Genomic DNA, 9,707 nt, shown 5'->3' with positions numbered 1-9,707 from the left:
GACATCTTTTCTAACTGCCATCTTTGACATCTTTTTTACATATCTTCTAAGTAATTTGGGGAAAAAATACATGTGTGAATTGCCCTGTCAAGTGGAGCTAATGCTATTTATGCCACCTCAAGTGAGAGAGGAGAAAAAGCCTTTAAAAAATATTTATCATGTTATTTATGTGTATGGGAGTGAGTGACTATTTTAGGCTGACTTCTTTTATCTTAAAATTAGAACTTCATTGATCTGCATTGGATTTATTTCAAGGAAAAATGGCATGGCTTTTTGAGTGGTTCAAAACAAAGAATAATCTATTAGAAATCTAGAATCTAAAGGTTCTATAGAAAAACAATTTTCATGTTTACAGTCACAGAGTCTGAGAAGAGTAATTAAATCACTGGTCTAAATAGATGTTCAACACTGGTATTGATTCTATAGGGAACCAAAAATATGTATGTAAGTATCTGCAATGGAAATTCAGAAAAACAATGTACCTGTGGTTTCAATGAAAACCCAAACCAGCAGAGAAACTAGAGTTGGAAACTGGATGGATGAAAGAGACAGAAATGCAAAGTGTAGTTGATTTGGCACATTCAGATGCCAAACAGAGCACTTGCCCCACCTTTTTTTATAACCATATACTTTGGCACAGTTTGCCAAATGAACATCTGCTAAGAGTGATTCTTGAGGAGAGAGATGTGATGGAGAGACAATGGAAACAAAGTCAACCTGAATTGTACTTGGCTCAGGCAAGGCCAGGAGATTATGCTTTATCCAGGCACTAGATTCACTTGCATATCACTTGATGTAGGATTTCTTCAGTACCCAAGCAATAGAGTGACAACAAGGACAAATCAACATCTTCAAGTCGGTGTAGGTTTTATTTCTTTGATGAAATAAGCATAAATATAGTCATGAAACACAGAGAGTGTTCAGGATTTTAAAGATCCTTTTTCAAGAACAGTGATCATTCTTCCCAGAATTTATGTGTGCATCCCCTTTCTATATATTTATGACTTTGTTTTAAGTAAAAGTAATAGCAACAATTGAATGAACCCTTCAGACAAGTCTAGAACTATTTTCTAGGTGAAAATAGACTTAAGATAAGTAAGAAGTTTGGATCAGCAAAAATTCAGGGAGCATCTACTGTCTGCCAGGAGTTGTAAATAAGACATGCCCCAGTGGGATGAATAAGTAAACCTGGTGTGTTTTCAGTCTGTATTTAGTGGGAACCTAATAATTTGAAGACACTAGATGGGGGAAGACATCAGTGAGAGCTGCGAAAGAAGAAGTACTTATAGCTGAGTAACCAGCTATGTCACAAGCACTATACTAATTCGAAATATCTCACTTCCCACTCAGAAGTATCCTGAGAGTTAGGTAAATTTTATAACATTTTAAATATGGCAAACTGAGCTCAGTATGGAATGAAATAACCAAGCTATGACCTCACAACCATTATGGTGGATTTAGGACATCCAGTCCAGTATGATTCTAAACTCATGTTCTTTCCACTATTCCACACTATGCTCCCACAAACATACACAAGACTAGGGACTGGCTTCACGGAGTTTGTCACCTATTAAGGAAGTAAGAGGTACACATAAATGACCACATCATAAGATACTATTATGAACTAAAAGACAAGTAGGATGTGCTAATGTGGGAGAGGACTTAGCTAATAATAATAACATTTATTGAGTATTTAATGATATACCTCACACTGTTCTAAGCAATTTACATGTTTTTGTCTTAAGTTCCAAAGGTACAAAACAAGAATAATATTTCTTAGATGCCTTATTATAAATAAATTATTTTAAAGTCATCATAAAAAAATGTAGTACCCTATCTCAAATAATGTTTTTAAACCACGAAATGTCCATTGGGAAAAATAAAATATGGCACTAGATTCTGAATGGAGTTAAAGAAGAAATAGAAGATATTACTTTTACTACCAGAAAGTCTCTAAATAGAGACACACTCTCACGGACACACAAGAAAAGTATGAACAACTAGGAAATAACATGTAGGAACTCTTTACATAAGTATTAATGGGAGGAAAATTGAATGTATTTTAATGGAAATAAGAGTTTTGATCAAGCGTTTTAAAACATCTGCCAGAGAAGAATGGAAAGATAATTATAGGTAAGGGAAATGGATTAAAACTGTAAACAATAAGAGAAAGAAGGATTGAATATAGTAAGATAATTAAGATAACTCACATAGCATAGTGCTCAATCAAAAGGGAATGCTGAGTGAATGTCAGTTTCTGCCTCTTCCTTCACCCCTGCTTTAGTGAAGACTCTTCACCTCAGGAGATAGAAAATACAACTCTATCTACTTTAAACTGGACTGGAGTTTTATTGGCCTGTGATGTAGCTGCAGAGTCCAGAAGACACCTTTCCATTTTTCAACACTTTTCCTTGGTTTCCCTCTCAGGAAATCCCACTCCACCTGCTAAATGCCTTCCTCCAAATTCAGGCTTTCACTCTCCCATCCCCAAGTCCAGCACCAAAGAGAGAACTTATCTTTTCAAAAGTTTGAATAATTGTACAATACTTGGTTCTCACTAACCGGAATTGGGTTATATGCTCAGCCATTAACCACTGAAAAAGCTTTAGCATTTACTCTAAATGAAGTGGGGAGCCATTAAGGGCTTTTGAGAAGAGGAGTAGCATGATCTGACTTTTTTAAGGATCACTCAACCTGTAGTGAGTAGTTGTGGGAACTGGAAGTCCAGTCAGGAGGCTCTGGTAGAAATCTGAGCTGTAATGGTAACCTGAACAAGGGGAATAGCAGTGGTGGTTGTGAGAAGTGGTCAGATCCAGCATAAAATATTTTGAGGACAGGGCCAAGATATTTTCCTGAATGACTAGATGCAGTATACTAGAGAAGGAGAAGAATCAGGGATAATATTTTAAGCCTGAATAACTGAAAGGGTAGATTGACCTTAACTGAGAAGGAGCAGATGACTTGTCTATTAAAAAAAGTTGTCATGTCAGAAACCCAAGTGAAAATCTTAAGTAGGCAGTGGATATACTGTGTTTGACTTCACAAGAGAAGTCTGAGCTGGGGGTCTAACACTATAAATGAAGACAGAGAAGAGGAAAGGACCAAGGGTTGAACCCTGGAACTCTCCAATGTTACTTAGTGAGGAAGAAGAGGAGGAAGAATAAACAAAGGAAAGTAAGAAAAGTTACCAGTGAGGTAGGTGGAAACTCAAGAATGTGGTATCCCTGATACCCCATGAAAAAGTATAGTAAGGAAGGAGAGGGATCAATAGTATCAAACCTCAGAGGGGCAAAATAGACATTCCTACATTGCCCACTTCTACCATTGGCAATGTTCGGGGCAAGAGCATAAACACAGTCTCCCCATGTATCCAAATATTTGAAAGTTATAAACCAAGTTCAAAGACTGTTAATTAAAATATGTTTCATTCTCCTGCATTAAGAACTATACCTTCATAAGTACCTAGAGGGCTATGTTCAAATTATGAATTTCCAGATTCCTCAGGGCTCTACAGGGAACTCAACAATTCAGAGCTAGTGGGTCCACCACCTTCCCCTCTCACCAGAGCCCTTTGCCACACTGTGAGGGGTCTTGCATGCGCAAGTGTGGACATCCCAGCCTACTCTTAGATTTAGGAAAGACCTAGGCCCTTTTGTGCCTGTGGCCACCCTCTTTCCTCCTCCTCAGCCAGAAGTCCACAGGTCCAAAATGACATTCCCACCCGAAGGTAGCACCCTTTCCTCTGGACCATGCTCTGAACTAGGTCTGTGGAATTGCCTACCTAACAGCCCTTTACCTGCTTCCAGTGCCTGTGTGGGCCTCCTCCCTGCAGGTAGCCAAAAAGCAGTTGTTTGTCGGAAGGCAAACAGAATGAAGACACATGTACTAAGATATCTACATTTGCAGATGATGACAGTAAATATCACTTTAAGAAAAAAAAGGAGATGTAAAGTGACACTGAAAATGGCTTCATCCCTCCATAAAAACAACTAATGAGATGGGGAAAAAAAAAAAAAAAACGGTCAGAATCAACTTTTACAGAACTCTAGAATCCAGCCAAACTTACAACAATCAGAGAAAGGCATAGTGATATAAGAAGCTGCTGCTTTGCAGTAAGAGAGCACTGTGACATTTAAATTCTCTACAATCCTCCAATCCCTAGCTCAGTGGTGGCTGTGAGAACCGTGGCCCATGATGTTGGTGCAGGTTGCTAGTTTCAGAGAGGCGGGGCGGACATTATTCTCAAGGAATTAAGATTGTCCATTTTGATCTGTCAGGTGGTTTCCTGAAGGACTGGCACAAGGACTTGCCTTTGTTTCACCTGACTTGGAGCATTCCAGGGGTTGGGGAAGTTCCCCAGGCAGGTTTTGTTGAAAGCATTTAAAAGCACAAGTATTGGCCACAGCAGCTGGGGGCAAGGGATAACAGACTGAAAAGCATGGAAAGAAAGGTTGGAAAAGAAGGTATGGGGGAATAAGGGCTTTGAAAAGTCCTGTGTACACCAGGGAATCAATGAGGCCATTCACATGCTCTGGGCTGAATGCACATTCAGGAAAAGCCTGAGAAGATCCTAAGCTCTCACCTCTGAAAGACCTTTATACAGGAAAGAAGTGAAAACTATGGTAGTAATCACTAAAACAGCCTGCTAAGTATTAAAGGAATGTCCCAACACAGAGCCAATCTGAAAAGAGTGGGAGAGTATTTATTTCTTGTTCTTTCTCCTTTTTTTGTGTGTGTGTGTGTGTGTGCGTGTGTGTGTGTGTGTGTCCTTTTTTTGGCTTCAGGTGTTTAAGGAAACCATCAAAACATTAGCTGACTAAGTTAACAGGACACAGACTTCAGTGGCCACATGCACACACAAACACAGACTTTAAAAAAGTTTAGAAAAGTCACTAAACAAGTGAACAGCAACTCAAAACGAAGAGCAACAATTAAACCTCCAGGAGTGGAGAAAATCTGATTTACAAAGTTGACACATTATAATATTCAAACTGTACAGTTTTCAACAAAAATTTAAAAGGCATGCAAAGAAACAAGAAAGGATGGCCAATACACAGGGGCAGAGATAGAAATTTGTAGAAACTGTCACTGAGGAAGCCCAAGCATTAAACTACTAGACAAAGACATTTTTGTTTTTTTAATTTGACATAATAACACTTAACATAAGATCTATACCCACTCTTAACAATTTTTCAAGTACACAATACATTATTCTTAACTATAGGCACAATGTTGTATAGTAGATCTCTAGAATTTATTCATCTTGATTAATGCAGCTTCCTGTTTCTCTCTCATTCTAGCTCCTGGTAACTTGTGATCTACTTTCTGTGTCTATGAGTTTCACTCTCTTAGATAGCTCATATGAGTGTAATCATGCAGCATTTATCCTTCTATGTCTGGTTTATTTCACTTAGCATACTATCTTCCAGGTTCATCTAAGGTGTCTCATACAGCAGGATTTCCTTCTTTTTTAAAGCCAAATAATATCCCATTGTATGAATATACCAGATTTCCTTTATCTATTCATCTGTCAATGAACATTTAGGTTGCTTTTATATCTTATCTACTGTGAATAATATTGGAAGCAACAGGGGAGTACAGAGATCTCTTCAGGATCCTGATTTCAAGTGTTTTGTATATATATGCCCAAAAATAGGATTGCTATACATAGGGTAGCTCTATTTTAATATTTTGAGGACACACAATACTGTTTACCATAGCAGCTGCACCATTTTACATTTCCACCAACACTGTACAAGTTTTCTAAATCCTCCATACTCTCACCAACACTTGTTCTCTTTGGGGTTTTTGTTTTGATTTGTTTTGTTTTGTTTATAAAAGCCATTCTAACACCTGTGAGATATCTCATTGCGGCTTTTATGTACATTTCCCTGATGATTAGTGATGTTGAGCACTTTTTCACATATCTGTTGGCTATTTGTGTATTTCTTTTGAGAAATGTCTATTCAGGTCCTTTGACAATTTTTTAATTGGGTTATTTTTTATTTTATTTTTGCTATTTAGTTGGAATTCCATGTATATTTTGGATATTAATCACTTGTCAGATATATGGTTTGAAAATATTTTCTCCCATTCCATAGGTTTCCTTTCATTTTGTGCTTATTTCTTTTGTTGTGCAAAAACTTTTTTAGTTTAATGAAGTCCCACTTATCTAATTTTTTTGTTGTTTTTGTTGCTTTGTTTTTGGTAAAATTTCCAAGAAATCATTGCTGAGCCTAATGTCATGAAGGTTTTCTCTATGTTTTCCTTTATTAGTTTTACAGTTCTGGGTCTTATATTTAAATCTTTCATCCATTTTAGATGTTTTTGTGTATGATGTAAGACAGTGGTCCAGTCTTATTCTTTTGCATATGGATATCTAGTTTCCCAGCACCATTTGTTGAAGAGATTGTGTTTTCCCCACTTGTGGATTCTTGGCACCCTGGTCAAAGATCAGTTAACTATATATGCACGGGTTTATTGCTGGGCTGTCTATTCTGTTCCATTGGTCTATATGTCTGTTTTATGCTAGTACCACACTGTGTTTTGTTTTTTGTTTGTCTGTTTTGTTTTTTAGTACCATACTGTTTTAATTACTACAGCTTGTTATATATTTTGGTATCAGGAAGTGTGATACTTCCAGCTTTTTTGTTCTTTTTCCAGATTGCTTTGACACTTCAGGGTCTTTGTGGTACTGTATGAATATTAGCATTGCTTTTCTTCTATTTGTGTAAAAAAACAAATGTCATTGGGATTTTGATAGGCATTACATGAATCTGTAGATTGCTTTGGGTGGATGGACACATCAACAATACTAAGTCCTCCAATCCAAGGACACAAGATGTCTTTCCACTCATTTATGTCTCCTTTAATTTATTTCATCAATGATTTGTAGTTTTTTATTTTACTAAAGTATTTTATTCTTTTTTAAATTTGATTTTTAAATTATAGCTGACATAGCCTTTCCGGTGGCTATCCTCCCTGGGAGAAGGCCGGTAGGCAGCAGCCATGGCTCCCAGCCAAAATGTAATGATCCTGAAGCCCCACTTCCACAAAGACTGGTAAAGGCACGTGGCCACGTGGTTTAACCAGCCAGAGTGGAAGATCCACAAACGCAAGGCCCTAGAAAGCCAAAGCGCGCTGCATTGCCCTGCAACCTGCGTCCGGATCCATCCGGCCCATAGTGAGATGCCCTACTGTGAGGTACCACACCAAAGTGCGAGCCAGCAGGGGCTTCAGCTTGGAGGAGTTAAGGGTGGCTGGTATCCATAAGAAGGTAGCCCGGACCACTGGAATCTCGGTGGATCCAGGATGGCGAAACAAGTGTAACTAGCGCCTGAAGACCAACATGCAGCGCCTGAAAGAGTACCGCTCCAAGCTGATCCTCTTCCCCAGGAAGCTATCAGCCCCCAAGAAGGGAGACAGCTCTGCTGAAGAACTCAAATTGGCTACCCAGCTGTCAGGACCAGTGGTGCCCATACGGAATGTCTACAAGAAGGAGAAAGCCAGGGTTATCACAGAAGAGGATAAGAATTTCAAGGCATTTGCCAGCCTTTGCATAGCCCATGCCAATGCCCAGCTCATTGGCATCCGGGCAAAAAGGGCCAAGGAAGCTGCAGAGCAGGATGTTGAAAAGAAAAAAATAAAGTTCTATTGATGATTTAAAAAAAAATTATAGTTGACATATAATATTATATTAGTTTCAGGTATACAACAGAGTGATTAGACTTCTATAGACCTTACACAGTTATTACCACAATAAGTCTGATAACTATGTTACATCATTATTATGATATTATTGATAATATTCTCTAGCTGTACATTACATTCCCATGACTTATTTTATAACTGGCAGTCTGTACTTCTTAATCCCCTTCATCTTTTCTGCCCATCCCTCTACCCCCCAGTATTTATTATTTTTTATACTATTGTATATGGGATATTTTTAAACGTCTTTTTCAGACAGTTTGTTGTTTGTGTATAGAAACACAACTTATTTTGTATCCTGACAGACTTTTGATAATGTCTTTAGAATTTTCTACGTATAAGATTATGTTATCTACAAACAGAAATAATTTTACTTCTTCCTTTCCAATTTGGATGCCTTTTATTTATTTTTCTTCCCTAGTTGTTTGTTGGCTAGGACTTCCAGCACTATTTTGAGTAGAAATGGTGAGAGTAGGCATCCTTATCTTTGTTCCTAATCTTAGAGGAAAATCTTTCTGTTTTCTACTGTTGAGTATGATGTTAGCTGTAATCTTATATATAGCTTTTATTGTGTTGGGTAAATTTCTTCTATTCCTAGTGTGCTGAGAATTTTTATAAGGAAAAGGTAGGGGATTTTGTCAAATGCTTTTTCTGAATCTATTGAGGTGAGCATACGACGTTTATCCTTTGATATGTTAATGTGGTGTATTACATTAGTTAGTTTGTGTATGTTGAATCATTCTTGCAGCACTGAAAATAAATCCCACTTGGTGATAGTGTGTAATCCTTTGATGTGCTTTTGAATTTGGTATGGTAGTAGTTTGTTGAGGATTTTTGCATCTATGTTTATCAAAGATATTAGCCTGTAATTTTCTTTTCTTGCGTAGTTGTAAAGGAGCAGTTTTTGTATACTATTGAAACCAAGTTGCTATTAATTCAAACTTGATTGATATAGAGTTAAAATGTTAATTGTAGTTGTAATCCCCAGTGTATCCACTAAGAAAAAAAAAATACCGAAAACATGAGAATGGAATCAAATGGTACACTCAAGAAAATTAATCACAAAAAATGTTAATAATGGAAGAATTGAGGAACAAAAAAGTTTTACGATATACAGAAAAGAACAAAATGGCAATTCTTTCCTATCAGTAATTCCTTTAAATGTAAATGGATTAAATTCCCCAATTAAAAACAGAGATCAGCAAAATGAGTTTTAAAAAAAAATCCAACTATATATTACTTATAAGAGATTCATTTTAGATTCAAAGACACAAATATACAGAAAGTAACAGGGTGAAAAAAGATTTTCCAAGCAAACAGTAACCAGAAGATTGTTGGGGTGACTATACGAATATGAGACTAAATAGACTTTACGATAAAAATCGTTACAAGAGACAAAAATGACGAAAAATACATTAAATATAAGTGAGAAGATCAAGCCATCAAGAAGATATTACAATTATATATATAACATATTCATATATAACATATTCATAAGAACAGATCCACAAAATATACAAAATAAAAAGTGACAGACTCAAAGGAAGAAATAGCTGATTTTACAATAATAGTTGGAAACTTTAATACTCCATTTGCAATAATGAATAAAAGTAGACAGAAGATTAATAAGGAAATAGAGGACTTGCACAACACTACAAGTCAACTAGACCTAATACACATATATGGAGAGAGAGCACTGCACCATATTCTGTTGCACAGCAACAGAATACACATTTTTCCGAAGTGCACATGTAACATTCTCCAGCATAGACCATAGGTTGGAGCACAAAACAAATCTCAATAAATATTAGAGACTGAAATCATACAAAATATCTTCTCCAACCACAATGGAATGAGAGTTGATGTTAATAATTGTAAAGTTCACGAATATGTGGAAACTAAACAGCACACTCTTAAATAACCAATGATTCAAGAAGAAACTGCAAGTGAAATTAGAAAATACTTTGAGATGACTGAAACTGAAAATGTAACATTTCATA

At 36.7% G+C, this 9,707-nt stretch overlaps 1 pseudogene; it reads left to right on the top strand.

Moving 5' to 3' along the window:
* Nucleotides 1–7,008: 7,008 nt before the first annotated feature.
* LOC117033700 (60S ribosomal protein L13-like) lies at nucleotides 7,009–8,625 on the top strand (annotated as a pseudogene).
* Nucleotides 8,626–9,707: the final 1,082 nt, after the last annotated feature.

Source organism: Rhinolophus ferrumequinum, chromosome 14, assembly GCF_004115265.2.
Source record: "Rhinolophus ferrumequinum isolate MPI-CBG mRhiFer1 chromosome 14, mRhiFer1_v1.p, whole genome shotgun sequence".
Taxonomy (NCBI): domain Eukaryota; kingdom Metazoa; phylum Chordata; class Mammalia; order Chiroptera; family Rhinolophidae; genus Rhinolophus; species Rhinolophus ferrumequinum.
Note: the sequence above shows the minus strand (reverse complement) of the source record. Positions and strands in the feature narration are given on the sequence as shown.